This window comes from Epinephelus fuscoguttatus, linkage group LG22 (assembly GCF_011397635.1).
Source record: "Epinephelus fuscoguttatus linkage group LG22, E.fuscoguttatus.final_Chr_v1".
Lineage (NCBI taxonomy): Eukaryota > Metazoa > Chordata > Actinopteri > Perciformes > Serranidae > Epinephelus > Epinephelus fuscoguttatus.
Window position 1 is genome coordinate 6,951,993 of NC_064773.1, and position 25,089 is coordinate 6,977,081.

The window sequence follows — 25,089 nt, forward strand, 5'->3', positions numbered from 1 at the left end:
ACTACAATCCTCAAAAGGGACAGTCATCCCAAAATCAAAACTACATATTTCCCTCTTACCTGCAGTGCTATTTATCAGTCTAGATTGCTTTGCTGTGAGTTGCAGAGTGTTGGAGATACTGTATCTGCTGTAGAGATGTCTGCCTTCTCTCCAATATAATGTAACTAGATGACACTCAACTTGTGGTGCTCAAAGCGCCAAGAAACAGCAATGTCTCTTTCCAGAAGTCATGACCTGGTTACTCAAGATAATCCACACAGCTTGTTGTGAGCAGTTTCATGAAGGAACTATTTTCTTTCTATCAAACTACACCTACCAACCGTATCACCTTGCGGAACTAAGGATGCACAGACTGGGTTTGGTACAATGACTGAAAACTTTCAGAGCCTTGGCACCCAATGCTAAACACATGATGCGGTCATTTTTGGTTTGTGTGCTCTTGACAGCAAGCATAAACCTATCTTAGCAAGGAAGAACACATTTTCTAAAACAACCAAGATGGCTGCAGCTGATAGGAAACTTTCTGTTGAAGTAGTGTTTTCAAACTCAGATAGAAAAGGACTTGTACCCAGGCATATTGATGCTACATTATCACAGCTCTTCTCTGCATGCTGTAGTATGTTTATATTTGTACGTCGCTTAGCGCTATGTCGCATTGCAATGCTCTGATTGGTTACAGGTCTATCTGATTACGTCCAGGGGCATTTTGGTCTACAGCCATTGATAACGCCCCTTTTGTAATCGAAAAAGAACTCAGAGTTTGGCGACGCCAGGCTAAGATTTCTTGGTAACTGGTCAACAAAGTCAGAATTCAATTAGTTTTAAAGATTATTTTAATTTTACTGAAATTAACACAAAAAACTGAAATGCATACCCACGCTTTTTGAAACTTTCACTGTAAGAGCTGATATTTTAGAGGCAAAGACTGCTGCTTCACCACCAGCCGTTTCTTTCTCTCTGTCTCTCTTTGTCCAGCAGAGTCAGCAGAGTATCTTTTCCAAAACTCCCACTCAGAAAACCCACTCTGTTTCTATAAGTAGAAGAAAGAGAGGACGAGAGTGAGAGAACTGCTTACTGTCTGTGAACTGACTACTAACAGTCATAGTGGTGGAGTGGAGTGTCAACTCAACATAATGCTCAAACACACACACTCACACACAGATACAAAGAGTGATGGTTTGTAAAAAGAAGGAGAATAAAGCCGGCACGAGTCAGTGGGATAATATCACAGTATTAAGGGGGATTTAAAGTTGTGCCGCAGACCCTACGCCGTGCCCTACACCATTATGAGCTTTTATACTTGTGCGGTGGTGTGTCTGTGTCACTCTGCAGTTACACCTCCAAAACAGTAGTTGGCGGCAAGGTTTCTGTGAAGTGCTGTAAAGTTTGATTCAAAATACACATTAAACATGGCTTCAGACAATTTCAAACACAAGTACACAAATCAGCTTCACTATAACTCGCAGCATTCACAGACAAACACTTGTCTTTATCTGGACACATTTTCCCCACAAATACAACATGCTAATGTTATTAGCACAAGCCTATGGTATTTTACATTGTATAAATTAGCCTAGTGGCTAGCAGACTTTTTCTCTACTCATATGAAGCCAGGGACAACAGCAACATTTAACAAAGGTTACAAAATTCGGCTCCATTACAACTCACAAGGTTCACTGACAAAACAACTGTCTTACACTAAACACGTTTTCCAAATAAATATAACGTGCTAACGTCATTAGCACAAGCCTATGGCATTTTACATTGTATAAATTAGCCTAGCGACAAGCGGAGATTTCCTCTGCCCATATGAAGCCAGAATAAATCACACACAAGACTTAAAATGCTATTTTAGTGGAGGCTTTATTGTCTTCATAATTTATTGTTTCTTATCTGTGAAATTAAAGTAAATAAAAGCTTTGTTTCTACTAGGGTTGGGATCCGGATCCGGTTCTTTTTTGGAAATGGGTCCAAAGTTCCGATTCCGGAACTGGTTCCATCACATTTGGAGTAACGGTTCCTGCAAACAGTTCCTAGATTGTAAAAAAAAGGTCACATGCATTTCCATTAGAGTGCGGCACGGGCCGCATATTTCTGTCCGAACCCGACCGAGCCTGACATTATTTAATTACTAAAGCACTGAGTTTGTGTCACACAGTTGTCATGGTTACAGGCTATTTAACAGGCTGAGCGTGCGCCGTGGGTGCTCCGCGGAGAGGGAGAACTCCGTGTTTGAGACGGGAGCGGGCGGTGGGAGGTCCGAGGCTTCCAGCGAGGGGAGAGGGAGAAATATAACAAAATAAGATAAAATAGGAAAACCTGTCTCCCTCTTTTAATTTTCAGCATTTTAATCAAGGCGGAGGCGGGAGGTCCGAGGCTTCCAGTGAGGGGAGCGGTAGAAACAAACAGCCAATGTGTGTGTGTGTGTGTGTTCTGTTCAGGTGTTGTCACGTAAATAACAGTTCCCAAGCATGAATGCATATAAGTATTTTTTATTACATTGCTGTGGTTAATTTTAATAGTGTTACTGTAGAAATCAGAGAATCACTTTTTGTTGTTATATATTCTCAGGCAGATGATACAAGCTCTAAATCTGAAATACACACCACACACAAGTGTGTATTTTCATCTAATTGTACTGTGCAACAGTTAGAATAAAGTTTTTGTATTTGTATGATTGCATTTGTGTTTATTATATACTTGTTCAAATATAGCAAGTATAATGAATATGATGTAGGAATCGGTGAGAGGAATCGGACCGTTAAGAAGGAATCGGTAAGGAATCGGAATCATTAAAATCCTAACGCGTCCCAACCCTAGTTTCCACTGAGGGAAATGGTTTCAGCTTACAGAAATAGACAGGAGGTCTGCGTTGCCACGACGTGTAGTTATATAAATTACATCTTACTGTAGAAAAGGCAAAGACGAAGAAAGTGACAGCCATAAGTGTTAAAGCTTTATGAACGTTCACACCTAAAAGAAGAACCTTTTCCTCTCCAGAGGTGTGAGGCTGATTTAGAACACGGCTTATGAAGTCATACTAAACTGGGTACCCATTTATAATTAGCCACATGTTATACTCGCCTCACCGAAGTGTCGACAACAAGACGGGTGTAATAGACAGGTAATGTTCCAGTTTGTCAATGCCAGCCCCAGCAGGAGACATTAGTGCCTGAAGAAACATACTGCACTCTCTAAACCAACTGTTGATAAAACACGCGCGCGCGCGCACGCGCACACACACACACACACACACACACACACACACACACTCAAGGTGATTACTGCAGACTTGTGAGGCAAAAAATGAGAGATATTGATTTCAAATAACACAAAACAAAATGAACAATTTTGACCACACACTCCATCACTCAGCAATCACACCTCTTCAAACACCATGACAGGACACTGACTAGATTTCTCGCTTGTGATTCATTTTGCATATTCGTGCCAAGCATTTCTGAGGCGAGTGCGGTGGGACTACGGATTGTTTGCTTATAGCCTGCATGTTTGCACAGGTGAAACCATTCCATCACCAAGACTCGAAAGCTTCCATGACTTTTAAACACACAAACACTTCCAAAGGTGTGTTCAGATGCAAACTTTAGACAGCACAAACGCACACAAAGTCAATGGGAAGACACAAATAGATGCAAATGGATGTTAACAGATGCAAATGGAGTCAAATACTTGTGTTATGACACAGCTTCATGGAGACAGAAACAGAAAGAGCAGGGCCTGGAGTTTAGAAACTGTTGGAGTTCCTGAGAAGTTCTGAAACACATATTTCTAAGCTGTCACACACACTAAGTTGTTGGTAAGATTATTGACACATACTGAGACTAGACTCCCCACACATAGTAACTGCTTCCACCAACATATACAGATTTTTAAACTTTGGCAGTTGAGAGAAAGTACACGAGCCAATAAGATCAGTTGAAAAGGTGGACGGAGAAACATCGGAAACAAGGACTAAGCTCTGTGGAGAAAGATGGAGGTGGGGGAACCACGTAAGAACGAGGTGAAGTTTATGTGAACTGTGAATATGCACTGAAACCTGCTGAACTCACTCATTCACGGCATAGAGCACTGTTTGCTCCATGATCCAGGATTATCATGACAAACTGCCACACTAAGTTTGTTCAGACTTAAAAATAGTCTTAATGAGGAGGAAGAGCAGCAGCCGGATCAGAAGAGTCATGAATCACTTTCTCTCCTGACTGTCAACACCAACCGGCCCAGAGGAGAGCAGACTCACCCCCACTTGGTCCAACTGGTTGCAAGACCCAAATCATAATTATAATCAGGTTAACCATCTCAGCATGTGGCTCCACCTTCGGCAAACCTCTGCACCAGCAGTCAGGAAACATCTCCACTGGCTGTTGGGAGGCTTAAAGGGGAAGTGAACCCATTTTCAGAATTCATACATGTTATTCCTGTGGCGTCAAAAGTATTAAAAACATGTAGCTCAGTCCACAGGGACTTGGCTTGGAATCAGAGGGTCACCAGATCAAGTCTCCATGTGGTCCAAGTATGGAGCAAGGACTGGTTGTCCAGTCAGTCTAACTCAGAAATGGGCCCAACCTAGGAGAGACTGCAATAGTAATGTCTCTGTTTTTATTTGTCCTAATACCCTCCTGCATCATATGTTGAAAGTATACCTTTATGGATTTAGTGGAACATTATTTTTGGAGGATCTATGTGCACCTATCCAACGTATCTGGTGTCTTTTCTTAAGTTTTTGGGCTCAGTCTTTTCAATAAAGCACCTTTTAAAAGGATATTCTTATGTATTGTACCTGTTTTTGGGGTATGGCTGCACAACAACCTTTTTTTCCCAAATTGCCCACTTACAGTTTGTGCCACACTGCTATGGGTGCATCTAAACTAATTCTGTACATATTTTGTATCTCTAATGTCATCATTTGGCGTAAGTTTGAGAGTTATGTAGGGGACTATAGTGCAGGGGAGGTGAAGGGTTGGGTTGACGTGGAGATACAGTGTATCTATTCTAACTATTCTAATCTACTATATTCTATTCAACTATTCTATCAGCACCTTTACTCTTATTGTCATCATCTTACTTTTTTAATTGACTTAAAACAATTTATTTCAATTTAAATAAATTTGCAAAAGCAATACAGAACGCTGTGCCTCATGATGATGTACCAGAAAAAAGACATCCTGTACATCTTAGATGGGATGGGGCAGGAAACACATGCGGTGCAGTAGTAGAAACTTCTATTTGTTACGGTTGAAAACATGGGAAATCCGTGGTGATCGTGTTTTATGGGTCTAGGCCAGGCCTATTCAATTAGCGGCCCGCGGACCACATGTGGCCCAGAAGCAACCTCTGAGTGGCCCGAGTAGGAACTGGTACCGAGACCCGGTATTACATTGGCTGAAGCAAATTTAATCAAGACCGTAATAATAGTAAGCTCTGATGTTATCGGCTCTTATCGTTACTTTTTAAAGTTTTGGTTAACTTTGGTAAAAGTTATGGAATAAAATGTCTAACAGATAGCCTGTATACCATGTTCACCATTTAAATTTCAAGTGTTAGCATGCTAACATTTGTTAAAGGATAATGAAATGTTTGTTTTGTATTTAATGCTAACACTGACATGCAAACATTTCTTAATAACAGTATATTTATTTGTGTATCCTAGTACTGAGAGTAATATGAGTAAAACCAACGTTAAGACTGTTTAGCAAGTGTATATATATCATATTCACCTCTTAGTTTAGCATGTTAGCACGCTGTAATATTTGCTAAAGGATGCTAACATTGCAAACAGATTGAAGTTATTTAGTTATTGTTTTTTTCAAAAGACAAACAAGTTATTGATGAACTTTGTAATATTTTGTAATCTTGTATATAGTCTATTTAGTTTATTTATACATTTTTTTCACATTTTTTTTAAAATCACATGATCCAGATTTTTACACTTAAAAAAAAAAATTTAAAACTTTGACTATGAAACAGAACCTTGCTAGAAGAGGTATTATCAGAAAAACATAGTTAAAGTATCAAAGCAAACTTTCATGCTAAAAAATGCTTTTCACATGAGGGAAAAAAAACTTTCTAAACAACTCTTTTCTCTGTATTTTCTACACAAAACCTTTAACCTGAGTGAAACTGAATCAGCAGAAGTTCAGCCTGAGTTGAATGTTTACAGCTATGACAGATAATGATGACAGAGATAAGTTCTCCAATTTTTCTTTTTTTATTGATGTTTTTCGATTTTAATTCCGAATTGTTAAACATAAAACCAATTAGCTCATGCTGCATGGCTTTTTAAGAGCAGGAGAACCAGAGCACCTGGAGAAAACCCTCTCCCCCAGAGTCAACAACACACAACTCGCAAAGGTGGTAGAGATAAGTGGGAGGGACAGCTGCTTTCCGTGCCTCCAAAAAATATGCCCTATTCATTCAGTGTTTACCCAACACGCTCAATACATGGACATGCAATGACAAATTGTCATTAACTTATTACTTAAAACGATGAAAATGGCAGGAGAAATGCGCTGCCTGTGTGGACAGTCAAGCGGACTTCCGGGGCACTAACGTGCTCGGTGTGTCCTTAGCGTTAATTATAACAGCCAACTTATTGAAAAATGTTGGGCTTGGAGATGCTTTTGCCCAGACTGATAAAGAACCTGCATATGGCATTAGGTTTCTTTGGTGGTGCCATCAGGTGCTGTTTAAAGGTGTCGGCTATTTGGTCAGCCTCTGGTCCTCCAAGAACCATTGAAACCATCACAAGCTCTGCGCAGCCCCGGTATTGACAGAGGTCCTTAAAAATGGCCTTGTGCATGCTTTTCAAAGTTTTGGGGGTGATTTCAAAATCAACTCCCTCGACTACAGCCCATATCTTTTTGAAAAGCTCGTCAATGATGGTACATGGGTCTCGGAAGCTACTGTTCACCTTAGCCTTCTTAAAGGTTCTCATGACCACTCTTTCTACAAGTATTAAGACAGATCGTTTCTTTTTCTCTGTCTCTAAGTCCTGCTCTGGTGTTACACATGGCACAGGTTCAGGACCTGTCTCAGTTGCTGCAGGTGGCGGTGAGGCTGGCTCCATGTTCTTCAAAGCCTGTATTATGTTGTCACAATGGATGTCAGCCTGAGTGACCGTCCACCACCTTAGCAGTACCTGAAAATGCTTCTCTTTCCTGTCTATAACATCATGGATGCTATCACGTGTTTGTGGTCCCGGGGTTTCACGACTAATCCCCTCTGTGATGTAAAGATAAAGGAGATCGCTGAGTGCTTTCCTGAAAGCCGGGTCTTTACCGTCGGAAATATTCTGTAATCTTGTCAGTTCAGAAAGGTGCTTTCCAACTTGCTGCTTCTCACCACCCTGTGGCCAAAGCAGTCTGTCAACATTATCAGCAAAGGCCTGCAGTGATTCCCTGCTTACACCATCAGAGTCGGAGGAGAAACTTTTACGCAGTTGTCTTGCAGTGCGATGAATTGCCTGTTTCATGTACTGTTTGACCAGACATGTCCGTATTTTGCTCTTCAATTGAAAGCTCTCAGTGCACTCCTCTTCAGGTTCTGGGCTTTCATTTGCACAGACCGCAGAACCAGTCAACTCACTGATTTCATTTGCAACACTGTCAGAGCTGTGGCTAGAGTCACTGAGTAGCACATCAAGCTCAGAATCACAGGCGTCACCCAGAAAAACGTCGATGATGCTGCCCATCTCCTTTGAAAGTATGCTCTGGACTTCAGATATTTTACTTGCGGTACTGTCAGTGCTTCCCATGTTTACAGCCATTGAGAGGTCGCTGTCATCATCGTCGTCATGATCGGAGTACTCATCATCCGCGTCACCAACATCATCATCTTCATCATCATCATCATCTAGATCGATAATTATGGGATCTTCAGATGAAGGTGACAGTTTGCACAAAAAAGATGTCATTTTGTGCATGACTGATTTTAACATGGAGCTGGTGTGCTTAATCATGTAATTTAGTGTGTCAGAGAGACACACTTCGTCAAAAGATGAAAATGACGACGTGTGACAGCTAATGCCGAGAGCGGAGTTAACGCATCTAGTGACCTGAGCCGACATCATCGTGTTGAAGCCCTCTGAGTCAATGTCGGGATCTTTCGCATCTACATAAAGAGCTTGAGCAAAAGCCTCAGGGACAGTGTTGCCCAGCTCGTACTCAACATACTCCTCACTTATCTTTTTGGTCCTATCGCTGACATTGGCTACAATGGAGTCTGATATAAATGTTATCAGCTCCAACAGCATATCTGCCATCATAAGATTAGTGGCGTTATCAGCTCTGCCATCCCTCAGCTGTTGGTACTGGGTTCTTGTAAGGCGTTGTAAAAACCCATCGATAAAAGGACGAAGGTTATCCACTCCAATCTGGGATGCCTCCATTTTATCTGTCGATGGGTAGGGTCAATGATAATTCAGTCCTTTTGATTGACGCTGTCCAGAAATGTAGATTCCTCAAAAATAACCCCAACTGGGCGTGCCTCTTGTTTTACTAACCTAAGGTCCTATTTACCTAGAAGCTTTCTCTGTTGTGTGATGTCACAAAGGCACTCTAGAATGTGATGTCATCAAAGCAACAGACCATCTGCTAAACCCCTCCCCTAAAGCTCCTCTGCAGCTTAGCAACCGTTGCTAAGCACTGGCTGCATGCTCTGTGACACGGAACACAGATGGAGATTCTGATCAGTTGGCTACTGCTGATATACATACATACATGTACAAGCAAAAAAAACCCAAAGTGGATATGTTGCTCGCTGCTGAAAATGTGGCCCATTGTCATTTTCTGGTTGAAAAATCCGGCCCGGTTGAATTTGTAATTGAACAGCCCTGGTCTAGGCCATCATGCATCATGGTTGTCATGAACAAATACATTTGCATGTGCTGAAAATTGAATGATAATATGCTTTATGACCTAATTTCACTGATTCTGGATTCAAACAAAGCAGAAAGCTTAAAAATTTAAGTTCAACATAAAGTTTAATGATAAAATATAGAAAGAAAAAAGGGGTAGGACTAGATAAGTTCACACTTCCTTCCTGCTCCTTTTCGGACGTGAAATATGCAAATATGTTTCCGAGTTGTATTTCTTTTTTTGATTTTTTTTTTTTTTTGTTCTTGTTTTCTTTGGTTTGTCTTTGTGACTTGCTGAATGACTGACCTTTACTTTACGCAACTTAATTATTCATGTCTTTCATTTTTTATTTCTTATTATATTTTTATTTTTTATTTTTTCTAACCAAAGCTTGTTCGTTTCTTTTAAACATGTCTGAATAAACATTATTCTATTCTCTTCTATTCTATTCTAAAAAAAGGTCATTTCGGGGTATTCGAGGAAACTAATTGCCCCACTGGGGACAAATAAAGCAATTGATTGATTGATTGATAGATACCCCCTAATTCCACATACAGATTAAGAACAGGTGATATCTGATGGTTACATGTGAAAGAACATCGTAAAAAACTAATGTTTAGATGTAAATAACAGGAAAATATCATGTTCAGAAACAGAGATATACACTTCTTTGTGTGATACATCCTGATACATACTCAATTTATATTTTGTTTTTATATCTAACTTTGCAAAAACTTTAATGTAGTGAAGTAAAAAGTACAATTTTTGCCTCCACAATACGGTGGAGTATTAGTATAAGTGGCCGTACACATGCCGCACCCGCACTTGAGCGCTTATTTTTCAGGGAGCTGTGTTCGCCCCGCGCCCTGAGATAAACCAAGTTCACCTTTTGGAATGCAGCAGCACGCACAGCATGTCATGTGACAAGGAGCAACCAATCACAGCTGACAGATATATTTCCCTTCTTCTGTAAATATTCAATTTGTGATAAACACGGAAAAGTTGATCTTGTTAGTGCAGGGCTACACAGAGCTCTACATCTGTACAGCATTTGAGTAAATAGTTAGTTACTTCCCATAACTGGTTAGCTAGAATAGTGTTATATAATAGCTTAAACATAATTAAAGGAGCATTACGTCTCAATGCAGGTTGTTCACTTATAGTGTGTTCTGACTGATCTGAAGCACACACACACGCACACTCAAACAGATGTGTAAAGTAGCATGTCACAGCAATGATAAAATGTATAGTATGAATATATATGAAAATATATTCCACTCTACAATCAGCTAATACATGTCATGAACCAGAGGCAGAACATAGGAGTGATACTACCCTCACCTCACCCTCACTCTCCTTCTGTCTCACATCTTCCTCTGACACCTACATAATTACACAGTCAGTGTGTATGCATGGTGGTGTGTGTGTGTGCGTGTGTGTGTGTGTGTGTGTGTGTGTGTGTGTGTGTGTGTGTGAGAGAGAGAGAGAGAGAGAGAGAGAGAGAGAGAGAGAGAGAGAGAGAGAGAGAGAGCATGTAATGTGGGGGAGGCATCAGATCCACGCTGTGCATCTGTATCTGACCTTTACTGCTTAGAATAGAGACACACACAGAAGAGAGAAGGAGAGCAGAGAAAATGAGAAACAGATAGAGACGAGATAAAAGAAGAAAAGGCAGAAGCTGGGGGGGTGGGGGTGGGGGGGCAAAAGTGAACTGAAAAGGAGAGAGGGAAAGCAAAGCAGGGCCAAAACGAGAATTCGGAGACAGAAAGCCAGAGCGAGTAGCAAGAATAATTACCTAAAAATGTAAAATCTTTACAGTATAAACAGAGAAAGTGAAAGAAAGCAGGTAAGTGCAGTGTCTCTGTAACCTCAGGCTACAGCTGCCTAATAAAATTAATTATTTACTAATGACTCTCATCTAACCTGAGCAATTAGTGCGCGCACACACACACACACACACACACACACAGAAAGAGAGAGCGAGCTAGAGATGCCGTCTCACTAATTATAGCGTGTCTCTGCAGCTGAGGTCTGCTAGGTCGTGTGTGTGTGTGTGTGTGTGTGTGTGTGTGTGTGTGTGAGCGTGGGTGAGCTAGTCCGTGTGTGTTTGTGCATCAGTTTGAGTTAGGGACAAAATGAAAATCAGTTAACGTCCAGTGTCTAAGATTTTAGAGGGATTTAGTGGCATCTAACAGTGAGGATTACAGATTACAACCATCTGAAACTTTTCCCGGTTAAGATTCCTTCACTGTTCATTGTTCAGGAGGTTTTAATCGGGAGCCGAATTACCTACAGAGGTCTCCTCCTCTCCAAAACAAACAGACCAGGTGGTTTAAACCACTTAAACACTGAATAAAGCTGTTTCATGTTACAAATGAGTGTTTCTCCTATGCGATTCAGCATGTTAGAGACAGGCTAGCACCTGCGAATATGTGCTAATCTTTGTTCTCTGATTAAGATTCAGTCGTTCAGGAGGTTTTTACCAGGAGCCGAATTATCCTCAGAGGTCTCTTCCTCTCCAAAACAAATGGACCAGGTGATTTAAACCGGTAAAAACACAGAATAAAGCAGGTTCACATTAAAAATCATATTTCTCCTATGCTGTTAAGCTTGTCATGAAGAGGGTGCTAGCATAGCTCCTGCTAATGTGTGCCCACCGTTTGTCTCTGATAACTTAAGATCTAGACATTCGGGAAGTTTTTAGCGGGAGCCCAATTATACCGGTAAAAACACAGAATGAAGCAGTTTAACATTTCAAAAATCCTCTTGTCGCGAGGAGTTGCTATCGGCTGAGGCTGACGTGACAACACCAATGGCCCTCTCTACAGCCAGTGTCTTTTTTTGTCCGTTCTGGGCTACTGTAGAAACATGATAGTGCAAAATGCTGATCTCCATGGACATGGACCCACTCACTATGTAAATATAAACGTCTTATTTTCAGGTGATTATACACTAAAGAAAGCATACTTATTATATTAAATTGAATTTCTGCCAATGTATCCTCCTAAATCCTACACACTGGACCTTTAAGTAGAAAATTGCATTATAATGTGTGTGTGTGTGTGTGTGTGTGTGTGTGTGTGTGTGTGTGTGTGTGTGTGTGAGTCTGGGACAAAATGTAAAAACAGCAAAGGAAACGATTAATTGCAGAGAAAAATTTAAAAACAAAGATATTTAATTGTAGAGTTATATTATAATGTGTGTGTGTGTGTGTGTGTGTGCCCACATAAGTGCATGTGTGTGTGTGTGTGTGTGTGAGAGAGAAAGAGAGAGAGAGAGAGAGAGAGCTTTGAGTTTGAGTGGGGACTCATCTTTCTGAGAGCTGAGAGATGATCAGTGCTCAGTAATCCTACCTGCATAGACACACACACACTGCACAGGCACAAGAGACACTTCCAAAAGCCTGCTGTTAATCCATGCAGCACATACATGTTCACAATCATGCTAGTGTATATGTTTATTAATTGAGCCCTATAAATAGAGAGGGATGCAGATGTCCAGTATCGGGGAGGGAAACAGAAAGAGAATGTGTAACACAGAGTTTGGTATATTCCACCAAAATGAAAAGTAAGAACACACCGGACAGAATAAAAACCCAAATCTCTCCTTTGTTGATGTGGAGCTGACGGAGCAGCTGGCTGTGAGCTCGCACCAAATTAGTCAGCGCAACCATTTGGCATCGGAGCCACGGATCTCTCTCTCATCCATCAAAAACCTTTGAAATACATTTAAAAGATGATTACACCCGACAATAAAGCGATGAGAATGAAGTCTAAAAATAAAATGCCCTTTTGTCAGTCCCTCGGCTGAGGAATCCATCTGGCAGAAGAGCTTCGAATAAGAAGTCACATGAAAGAATCAGAGGTCAGAAACGTGAGGGAGGTTAATCGTGGTGGGAATTTAAAACTGTGAAGGCATGTGGAAAATGCCTGCTCTACCTCCAGTGGAATAAAAATACATTTCTTGTGTAGTTTACAAAAATACAAAAAAAACAAGCGTTTCATGTTTTTGAAAAAGCTATATATAAAAAAGCCAATCTTCAGTTCCCCTGTGAATATTCCTAGGCAACACAAATGTCTGCACGTCATGCCGAGCTGAAACTGATAGAGGAGTGAGACAGAGGGAAGACAGTTAGAGTTGCAGTGATGGAGTCAGTGTCACCTCAGCGGTCGACTCCACAGGTTCATTATCAGCTCGAAAGAGACAGATGGGCTTGCTGGAAGTGAGAGAGGAGGTGCTACTTTAAGAGTACAAACCATGGAAACATGGCTGCTGATTACTTGGCTGCACAATAGTTTAGAGGCTGGTGCTTTATAGGTTGCTTTCAGACCTAGAGTCGTCTCCTTTGGTCTGAATCAGGGACTCATGTTGTTCCAAAGTTGTATAATTGCCTAGAGTTGGTTCATGTTCTCACGGCAGCATTTACAAGCGGACCAGATCAAATGCCTTGTGCAAGAAAGCTGCTCTTGATTGGTCAGAATTTCCATGTGGGAACAATCCAGGAAGTAAAGCAAACGTTGAAGAAGAGTACACTTGCAAGACAAATGTGACACTTTCTAATGTCACAATGGAGGGACAACTACGCAGGTTGATTTTAGCGCTGCTCATCGTGGACTATATTGCTGTCATTGTTCATTTTAGTCAAAGCATACAGTTTGAAAACGAGGCAAACGCGGCTCCAACTAGAAAACAATGTTTTGATGCATTGGATGTGCTGAATGTGCATATTAAGGCAGTACAGGAGGAGGTGCACATTAATAATCCTCCAGGACTGTAACATGCTCATGTTTAACCCAAACAATGTGTCATGTGACTGCAGTTGCTTCACATCCAGGTCGGAACACGTTCTCACCACAAACGAACTGCAACAGAGTTCGTTTGTAACCAGACTGAGACCACCTCTTCAAGAAGGTCTCGGGCCGGTTGTTCTGGTGCACACCTGAGTGTGATTGCTGTGTTCACACCTGCCCAAACGAATTTCCCTTAGGTGGCAAACACACTTGAGTTTAATTGAACCAAACCAAACAGGGCAGGTGTGAAAGCACCCTTAAAGCCAAGTCAGAGTACACGTTAGGGTTCTGTATGGTACAAGCATTCTTATGTATAGGATTCTGGGGTGGTTGCTTCAACAGTGGGCGTCCCCAGGACCACATACACTCACAAGTTCAAAACAATACCAGCCCATCTGCCGAGGCTGTAAATATACATACAGTACACGAGAACAAAAGCAAGCCAAAGGCAAACACTTAAAATCCCTCATTGGTCCCGTTTCTTTTGTAACTGGATAACCAATTTTAGGTCTACCTGCGATCCTGATTCTTCCACTAGATCGCCACAAGGCTTCATCCAATAATAAAAAGTGATGCAAAGAGATAATTACTGTATCTTGCCCGACATCTACACAACCAGCCACACACCCAGCAAACACACCAACCAGAAAGACGATCATCCAAGGACCTCCAGCACAGAGACGATCTCGCCAACAGGTAGTGACCCAGTCCTTTCACTCAGTCAGTCAGTCAATTAGCCATTCAATCAATCATTCAGCCAGCTGTCTGTCCAGCCACATTTACACGATATAAATGTCGCCGGCTCCGTCCTGTGTCGCTCTGGTTGTTTTCAATGATGAACGTTAACATACAGAACACAAATCAAATCAGCGCAACCTTTCAAAACAACCTGATGCATCACACCAAGACCTCGGCTGTTACTGGCAGCTTCTCTCAGGTCATGTTTTATACAGCAGCAAGTCAACGTCAATCATAAACAGAAAAAACAGCAGGTACCGTAGCTCTGTGCTGTCATGACATTTTATGTGTTGTCTATGATGAAAATGAGAATTTAGCAGAGTGGTAATTACTTCATTCTAATATGTACAGCTTAATCACTCTGAACAGTGACTCATGAGCTAAGTAAAAATATAACAATAAAGAATTTGCTCCAGTGTATTCGCTTTTCTGTCTGTGTCAATGGGAAACTCTACGATGAGTGTATGGGCTGTGTATTTCAATACTGCACTGTGTTGTACGTTGACAAAATTTACAACATACCCCTGTCCTGTGCCTCTTTCTTTAACATGTGAGGAATGTAAACAGACACCTACAGCATATAAACTGCAGGGAGGAGCATTCAGGGAAGGGTGTCCTTTCTTTCACCAAAAAATCACAAGACTTTCATTGCATTACAGCACATTCAGGACCATTAGATGACTGTAGTTCTAATGCTGGCATTGGTGCAGTCAATTTAGTTCCCTTCCTGTTGCATTTTTGGTGATTATACTCTATGTCAAGGTCATTTTCTGTAGCTGGAGAGGAGACAGTTTGTAGTTTTGTTGTGTTTACTGACAGATCGGTAGGGTTGGGACTCATTAGGATTTTAATGATTCCGATTCCTTACCGATTCCTTCTTAACGGTCCGATTCCTTGCCGATTCCTCTCACCGATTCCTACATTATATTCATTATACTTGCTATACTTAAACAAGTATATAATAAACACAAATGCAATCATACAAATACAAAAACTTTATTCTAACTGTTGCACAGTACAATTAGATGAAAATACACATTTGTGTGTGGTGTGTATTTCAGATTTAGAGCTTGTATCATCTGCCTGAGAATATATAACAACAAAAAGTGATTCTCTGATTTCTACAGTAACACTATTACCACAAATTAACCACAGCAATGTAATAAAAAATACTTATACGCATTCATGCTTGGGCACTGTTATTTACGTGACAACACCTGAACAGAACACACACACACATTGGCTGTTTGTTTCTACCGCTCCCCTCGCTGGAAGCCTCGGACCTCCTGCAGCCCACTCCCGTCTCAAACACGGAGGTCTCCCTCTCCGCACGCCCGGCCTGTTAAATAGCCTGTAACCATGACAACTGTGTGACACAAACTCAGTGCTTTAGTAATTAAATAATGTCAGGCTCGGTCGGGTTCGGACAGAAATATGCTGCCCGTGCCACACTTTAATGGAAATGCATGTGACGTTTTTTTTTTTGTTTTTTTTTACAATCTAGGAACCGTTTGCAGGAACCGTTACTCCAAATGTGATGGAACCGGTTGCGGAACCGCAACTTTGGACCCAGTTCCAAAAAAGAACCGGATCTGGATCCCAACCCTACAGGTCGGAGAATGAAACTAAAAGTACTGAGCATATGACTGGGTAAATGAGACTTGGATTATACTGTACAAGTTGTGTGAGAGTTTGTAAACAGATGTTTTTAATACAGTTTTGTTGTTGTGAAATGTGGACCCCTATGACTTGAATTGAGCTTTTGCTAAGCCCCGCCCCTTTGTGATAGTCCGACAAGCTGTTGAAGTAAGCATGGAGCCCACACTGTAACTACCTGCACTCCCTGAAGGAATATTATCATATTTTTGGAGAAATGAAAGAGTGATTCCAGAGAGAAGCAGACAGAGGGGTCTACAGTCTGTGTTTGAAGGATATATCCAGGATGTCAAACTGACTCAGCAGCAACAACAGGTTAAAAAGACAAAGATAGTTAGAAGCTAAAGCCGAACTATAGGCTACAGATCACAGTGTAAAAGTGAACCACCACATCACTGCTGATCGCCACACAAGACAATGAGTATAAAGGGAAACTTTGCTGATACTGAACCAGCTGTGTGGCATCACAGTGTGTGCAGATGAACAGTGTTTGGCTTCACCCCCGTGCCACTGCCAGTACCTGGACCTCCGCCGCTGGACAGGGAAGTCAAACAACGTTCATCTGCACACACTGCGATGCCACACAGCTGGTTCAATATCAGCAAAGTTCCCCTGCTTCCCTTCACTGGTTCCTGTACAGCAGGGTCAGTGCTATAATCATTACAAAGCAAAAGCAGCATGTGTATACATTCAGTAGGCTATATCTTCAGTAGCTAGCTAGCTAACCCTACACTTTTCAGGGTTTGATTTTGGTTTTGGAACAGGGAAGAAATGTATATCTGTTTCCAACCTCTCCAGGTAACGAGTATCATTAATACACGACGTGCCCCAGGCACAACATTTAGCTCCAAATCCACAAAACCAGCCTGAAAATGAAGGAAATCTGAAACGATGGAGCACAGCTGTGTTGTTGTCGGACCCTGGTCTGAGCGGGCCTGATGCTACGTTATGATTGACCAGTCTGCGTCCGGGGGCGGGATTTAGCAAATGGTCCATTCATCGAGAATATTCTTTGTTTTTGGATTCTTCATTTACCGTTGAGGTATGAGAGTTCATTGTATCAAGAGGTTAAGTATTGATTTACAAATGGTCATTTAGGAGGTGCAGTATTCCTTAAATATATCAAGACTTTTAACAACAGGTCTCTTTCTGAACATAGATTTACAGTTAAAGTCTTGCAGAATCCTTTGTCTAATGGAGAAGGAAGTCGTTGACTAATCTCCATCCCGTCAAGGTTTCTCTTCAACAAGCTTCCTCTTCTTCTCGATTACACCAGGAAGATCCACTTCTCTTTTCTCCTCTGTTTTGCCTTTCACCCTCTTTTTTCTTTTTTCAGCTCCATTTCCAAGCAGGAAAAGCCTCTTACGGCCAGCCAGACGACTAATAAGGAGCGGCTCCTGACAGCCAATCCCCCATAATGCCTCAGCACACTGCATTATGGGCAAAATAACCCCCCAACACACACATACACACACTACTCACACTCTCAAACACTCCTGAAAAGGCTAGGAAAAGAGAGACAGAGAGAGTTTCTAAAACAGACATCATCGTTCCTCTTCTTCTCAGCAGAAAATGACTGATATGCATAAGCACACACAAACACACACCCAGCCAACCAGAGCAACGTTACTCAGAGAAGGTAGGGGACGGATGTACTCATGCCTCTGTCTATAATGTGTGTGTACAGAAAAATAAGTGAGAGCGCAGAGAAACACACCAACATCATCATGATTAACGCAGGCTTACACTCACACTGACATTATTCACCAGGAAAAAGGTAAACTCAGTATCACAGCATCCATCCTGCACTAACTGCTCATATTCGGTTTAACCTCACCTTCACCCTAAGTGGGCAGTCTCTTCGTGTTTAAGACGAACTTTAAGTTGTTGTTTTTGTGCCAAAAAATGTAGAAATAATAAAAACTGTTTCAGTGATTGAGATGCTTCATAGGTTGCGTCGTACTTCATCTGTTCGCTCAACAAAATCCTAAAAGGCTCTGGAAAATGCGGGCAGCGTTGAATGTTTTGCCCCGGAGAGTTAACGAGCTAAGTTCATCATTTTCAACTAACAAGCCAAATTGCACCCTGAGGTATCTGCACACTCCATAAACAGCCTCATAATGGCTGCTTCTGAGTGCATCTGAGGAAAATTAATGAGGAAAGTACTGCCTTAAAATGTGTCTTATCACATCCAAGTGTCAGAGGATGAAGAGTTTTGCATGAAACTAGTGACACATTTGAACTTTATACAGCGGTCTAATTTTGTTAAATCTTGACTGACTGTGTAGGTTGAGAGTCAAGAGAGGAAAAAATACCGCACAGGGTACATACCTATCACCTAAAAATCTGCATGCATAACATCTAGAGTTGAAACAATCTGTTCAACAATGCAGATACTGATTATAGATCGCTGGTTTTCTACACATCTATAATAGTAAAGGAAGACCTTCAGGTTTTGAACTTGCCTGATATCAGACAGAACTGTCAACTTGTTACGCTCTGTTTCAATCATCAGTATAACATTGCATCCACCCTCACCAATTTCAATGGGAAGAGGGAATCAATTTTCTAATCACCAGAGACCAACATATCCACATGAATCTAATGTCATCTTAAGTTCACACAGGAAGTAGCCATGCCGACATACTTGTGTTGCTGTAAGAGTGGAGTGGGGCAAAGAAAAAGCAAACTACAATGTTGGGAGATGTTAAGAAGACAGCAGCGTTTATCTTGTCTATTGCGTTTGCCATTGTTGTTATTACTTGTCATTGGTTCTAGCGCACCGCTTGACAACACTTGACAGTAGCTTGACAATGACATTAGTTCCTCGTGGTGCTAGCGCTCACTGGATTGTTTTATATTTAAAAAAAAAAAAAATCATCAGTGAACTCGATGGAGTGGGAGGATTCTAAGGATAGGTATCGAAAATAACCCAGTACCAAACAGTATCAAACCTTCTCCAGCCAAATCATTTTTGCTGTGGGGGTCTGATCCTGGACGGTCCCAACTTCCCGCTGGATCAACAAAATTTCTGCTGTTGCCACTCTCCTCCCTGTGAATCTGCCCGTTTAGCACGAGTTAACACAACAGCAGCAGCAGCTAACATTCAACAAAGAGCCCTTAAACACTCCCTACAAACTCACACAGACAGTGAAGTGGCTCCACTCTGTCCTTAAACCTGTTAGTCACTATTAGGTAACTTAACCATGTGATGCTAAAAGTTAGCTCTGTCACTGTGTGTGTGTGTGTGTGGCCAGGCGTGGAGTTCACACTCCCACAGCAGCAGCTACAACCCAACAGTCAGTAGTGTGGTGAAGTTAAGTGCAGTGTATTTGACAGAGTTGGCAGCTTAGTCGTTAAGATGCCACCAAAGCATTCAAAATTATGGCTGTACTACACGCCAGTCTATTCACATTAAAGGTTCTCTAAGTCTTCCTAAGCTTGAAAAGTTTTTGTCACATACAGCAAACATCTGCTCATGATCCGCTAGCTACATGTCCTCTGAATATGCTGTGAAAAAGTCCTGTCTCTGTAGGCAGCCCAGGCTCCACAAATGGTAACAAAAACATTTTGGTCCAGGCTGCACCAACCAGCCAATCACTGATTGCTGGGTGGGGTTTAGGAGTTAGCGTGCGTGCTCATGAAGGGGGGTGGGGAGTAGAGTAGATGAGAGGACTGTGAAGAAGAAAGTTATGCTGCGTTCATTTTGTACTTGGAGGTCGGAAATTCCCAGTTCCCAGTCGGAAGTTTAAACTCGAATGCACCCTGAGGTTGGATTTCCAACTCGGAAACTCAGAATGCAAAAACTGTTGTCAACTCGGAGGTGACGTCATTCCCACTTCCAACTTCCGACCTCCGAGTACAAAATGAACACAGCATTAGCTAGAGACAGCGTCACATAACATTGTTGAACGTAAACAGAAGTGACATCACCCAACGGTGCTTAGCGTGCCTTAAAGGGCATTGAATGACTCTATAGGTATCGGTATCACTTTAAGGGTACTGGTATTGGTACTGGTATCATAATTTTTTTCATACGATACCCAGCACTAACGCATTCCAAGATCTGAACCCAGGCAAGTTTTGAACGATTAGTGAACAAGCAATGTCATACCTCCAGCTTGGTGAATAGTTATGGACATTTTTTACTATTTTCTAACACTTAATAGATCAGATAAGTAATCCACTGGTTGAGAAAATAATCAGCAGATTTAGTGATCATCAAAACAATCTTGTTAAACTTCCTTATTGACAGTTGTTATGAGGCTTTCTCTGGTGTATTTGACAGTAAAAAAATTAACAGTCTTGCAAAGTAAACCATGGGAAACTAAAGCTCTCCAGTGATACGTAACAGTGGTCCAATAAAACGGACAGCTATGACTGGAATTAACAAGACCACTGACAAAAAGCCAACCACAGCTTTATATAGCTGCACACAGTGATGATACACTGGTTTTAAAAATTCATCTGTTGACCCACGATGTCTTTTGAATTATCCATACATCCATACAGCTTACTCTTCTCCACCTCCACCTCCACCTCCTCCTACTACTCCTACTCCTCCTAACGGGAAAAGAGTATCATAAATATGCATGTATATCTGTTCATCCATCCTGACGATGAGAGTGGGAAAATTGTGTCAGTGAGCCTTGTATTTCATCAACAATTGGTGCTCTGATCGTCTGCTTAAAAATTCATGAGTGTCTTTAAGCCGCCCGGACTCTGAGCCAAGCGTTCCACTGAATTTAACACAGACTGAGCTACAAAACCGACTCATACACTGCTTGTATAAAACATAAGGAAACAGCTCTTTCTACAGGCTGCTATACTGAGTGTACAGGTGTTCCCAGGTGAGAGCTCTCATTCCTCATTGATTTTATTGGTTAAATCCACCGTAGCCCTGACGGGAGAGAGGAGATAAAGAGGAGCGTGCAGAAGTAATCAGCAGACAAACAAAGGATGAAGAGACCTTCGTACTAGTTACAAATAGTTCATCTTAGATATTATTGTTACAGAGGGATTTCTTAATTCAGTCACTCAGAGACATAAAAGAAGCACAAGATGAAACGTCAGGGGATCGACAATTTCAAACACAAGTACACAAATCAGCTTCACTATAACTCGCAGCATTCACAGACAAACACTTGTCTTTATCTGGACACATTTTCCCCACAAATACAACATGCTAACATTATTAGCACAAGCCTATGGCATTTTACATTGTATAAATTAGCCTAGCAGCTAGCGGACTTTTCCTCTACTCATATGAAGCCAGGGACAACAGCAACACTTAACAAAGGCAACGTTACAAAATTCGGCTCCATTACAACTCACAAGGTTCACTGACAAACTGTCTTATACTAAACACGTTTTCCAAACAAATACAACATGCTAACGTTATTAGCACAAGACTATGGCATTTTACATTGTATAAATAGCCTAGCGCTGAGCAGGGATTTCCTCTGCTCAAATGAAGCCAGGATAAATCACACACAAGACTTAAAATGTTACTTTTGTGGAGGTGTTATGCCCCACCCTTAGGCGGCCCTACGGGGCTAACAAAACTCCAAACACTGACCCAAAATAATCACATGAACACCTTGAAAACATTCAAATCCATGGGATTTATTAGAATTAAAACAGACAAACAAGACAACAAAAACCCCATGGTGAGAGGCAGCAGGACCAGCAGTCCCCAAACCAGAGCCTCTCCCCTCTGCTGCTGGCGCAGGAGTTCTTAGAGGCCGTTTACAATTTGCCAGTTGTTTTCACAAACGGACATTTCACCGTCTCCGTTTTCAAAAAGATCTTCGTTTACACTTACCCGTGTCTATATACACAAGAGCATGCCAAACCTGTAGGTGGCAGTGTAACGAGAAGCTCAAGCCTTCCATGTATCCATTGGCACCATAGCAACATAGGTCGCACTTTTGACACAGGCGCAAGTTCCGGCGCGTACTGTGACGTGGGCTGCCTATAACTCCGTTTATCTCCGTTTATCTCCGTTTACATGCAAACGCGCAACCGGAGTTTTCCAAAATCTCCACTCTGGCCAGAGTTTTTAGAAAGACTCGTTTTCAGAGGAGAAATCTCCGTTTGCGTGTAAACGAAGGGCACAAACGAAGGAAGATGTCTTCGTTTATCAAAATCACAGTGTACGTGTAAACGGCCTCTTAAACACCTCCTCCGTGCCAGGTGTGCTGCACCTCGTTCGGTAATGCAGCACACCTGAACAGATCAACAAGGGAGGAAAAAGGGACAGCAGCACAGAACACATACAGCCATAACAGGAGGATTTATTGTCTCCACAATTTATTATTTCTTATCTGTGAAATTAAAGTAAATAAAAGCTTTGAGGGAAATGGTTTCAGCTTACAAAATCACGCATCTCAGCGGCCTGTAGTTACATTTCTGAGGAGGTGCACGTCAGGATACGGCATAGCGTACAGCGTGATGCAGAAGTATAAATCCCACATTAGCAAACCAAGCATTGCTGCCATTCAAACATGTAGTCTGACAGATGTGAGTGTGAAATTTATATTTGGACCTCCAAAAACACAAAAGCAAAATCTGTAACATCTTCACTTTCTGTACCAGGAGATTAACAAGATGATATGCAAGCGCTCCCTGTGATGAAGTCAATGTTTTGTGTGTTGTCTCCTGTTGTGTTTAACGAGTATTTCTTTCTGTGCTGGCCTTTTAAACTTAATTTCCCTCAGGGAGGGAGCCAGTGCTATTGTACTGCACCGTGATGCATTGCTTGGTTAGACAATTAACTGTATGCAGCTTGGCATTACAGAGGTTTCTCAATCTGAGATATCTCTTTCCTTTAGGCTGTTGACCCGCGCTCGATGTTTACATAAAACAACTAAAGACATGTATCACAAGGTTAAAAATTCATGAATGCCTTTAAGAGCCCTGAGGAAAGTACCACTATGAAATCTGATTAAGGCTCAACTCAAACACAACTCCCTACTGTACACTTTCAAGTGCAAAGCCTCATGTAGAAAGATTTTAAAAAATGTAAATGTTGTAGATAAACATAATTAAAGTACTTGGCATGAAGAAAGTCCAGCATCGATAAGCAGCAGCTGAGGCTCTCATTGTTAAAAATAAATCAGGGACCTTACATGACTTGTTCTAGCGCTTGAGGACCGTGTTGCAAGTTATCAGTTTTATTTTTAGAGCATGTTAAACATTATTGCAAAATCTAATGCATCAGTTCTCCATTGGGTAACACAGCAATCGTCTTAAAATGCGTCAGCACCAATCTGTCGCTATTTCTCCTTTTTTTTGTGTATATATCTTGAGTCGTGACACACCTTTGACTTTGTCTCCAACATGTTTCCTTTCCCTTTCTCCCCATCCGTTTCTATCCCTTGCTCTACTCTGTATTTTGTCCTAATTGAAGGCTGAAAAGAGAGTTTTATATTCTGCCAGCATCAGATGATGAAAGGCCTTTGATCACTGTTTACCCCTGCAGGTGGTACACAGCAGTAGCAACATGAGATACATTCATATCTTTTTATGTTTTTCCTCTCTACTCGTCTGCCGCTCTTTCTTCCCGCTCCCTAAAGTACACTGTCCCGCAGTCTAAGAAGACATGAAACCCAAAGTTTATTGGACAGTGGTATGACAAGCACTTATTGTGATCTGTTGTTTGTGAAGCGGGCTGTAAATAGTGGGGGGATAATGTTACGACATCCTGTCCTGTGGCAGTTAGTTTCTGCACCGTTTCCCACAAAGGCGGTGGTGAAATCTCGCCACATGATAAGCTGGGTGACGAAGTGTTTGTTTCTTTGTACCCCCCCCCATTGGGCAAACAGTCCATGGTCGCATTTTTAACCCAGCAGAGTCATGGTGAGGGCCAGCTGGTTAGTTTGCCAGGTGGAGGGTTCAGGTAGTTATTAAAGTCAGTCACGTCATGTGTGGCTCTGCGCGGCTCAAATGTGAATTTTGACAGTGGTGACACATCAAAGGAGAAGCCAGGGGCAGTGTTTGACAGTGGGACAAATAATTCTGTGTGTGGACAAACACAAACAAAAATTAACAAACACAGGCAGCTCTCCATGCCTCAAAGTGGATCCACGTTCTACTCGACTGGTTTGAGACGTCACAGAGAATCATACACGGGATCACGGCAGAAGTCTTTCACACTGTACTTGGTATTTGAGGAGGTGGTGATTGTTTTTCCTGTTTGTCTTGGTTGTGTAGCAGCAAAAGGGCTGAGCCATAATTCAATATTAACATGCATCGACTTTTAATAGAATTGTACCGTGATTATAAAGTCATGCGGTTTTACCTTTAAAATCTGATTGTAGCTAAAAGCTAATGAATGGAGGTTTTTGTTCTGTTTATTTTTTGTATTACAGGTTCATTCATTCATTCGGGGTACACCCTGTACAGGTCACCAGACTATCACAGGGCTGACACATAAGCCCTGTTTCCATCGAGCAGTTCAGTTCAGATCAGTACACTTTTTTTGGTTTCCACTGCAAAAAGTTGTGGATGGTACCAATGGAACCGTTCCGTACCGTTACCATTTTTGGTACCCCTTCTGTTGGGGTACCTAGCAGGGTACTGTATCTGAAGTGGTACTTTTTTGGTTCCAGGTACCTAATCAGTACCGTACTGTACTGCTTGGTGGAAACAGGGCTTATTCTAGACTTATTTGTTCCATCCAACTTCAGCCGCTTATCCGGGGCCAGGTCGCGGGGGCAGCAGGCCAAGCAAAGCACCCCAGACGTCCCTCTCTCCAGCAACTCTTTCCAGCTCCTCCTGGGGGACCCCAAGGTGTTCCCAGGCCAGATGAGATATGCAATCCCTCCAGCGTGTTCTGGGTCTACCCCGGGGCCTCCTACCAGTGGGACGTGCCCGGGACACCTCCAGCAGGAAGCGCCCAGGAGGATCCTGATCAGATGCTCGACCCACCTCAACTGATCCCTTTCGACGCCAAGGACTTATGTGTTAATTTTTCTTAATGTACTGGAGTCCACCTCCATATTTTAAAAATCAAGAGCCTTGTATTCTTG

The 25,089-nt window shown here is 41.8% G+C and overlaps 1 protein-coding gene across 1 annotated transcript in view; it reads right to left on the reverse strand.

Moving 5' to 3' along the window:
• The window catches only part of dgki (diacylglycerol kinase, iota), a 113,835-nt gene that overhangs the window by 81,299 nt on the left and 7,447 nt on the right, over positions 1-25,089 (reverse strand). The gene's annotated exons all lie outside the window — the stretch shown is intronic.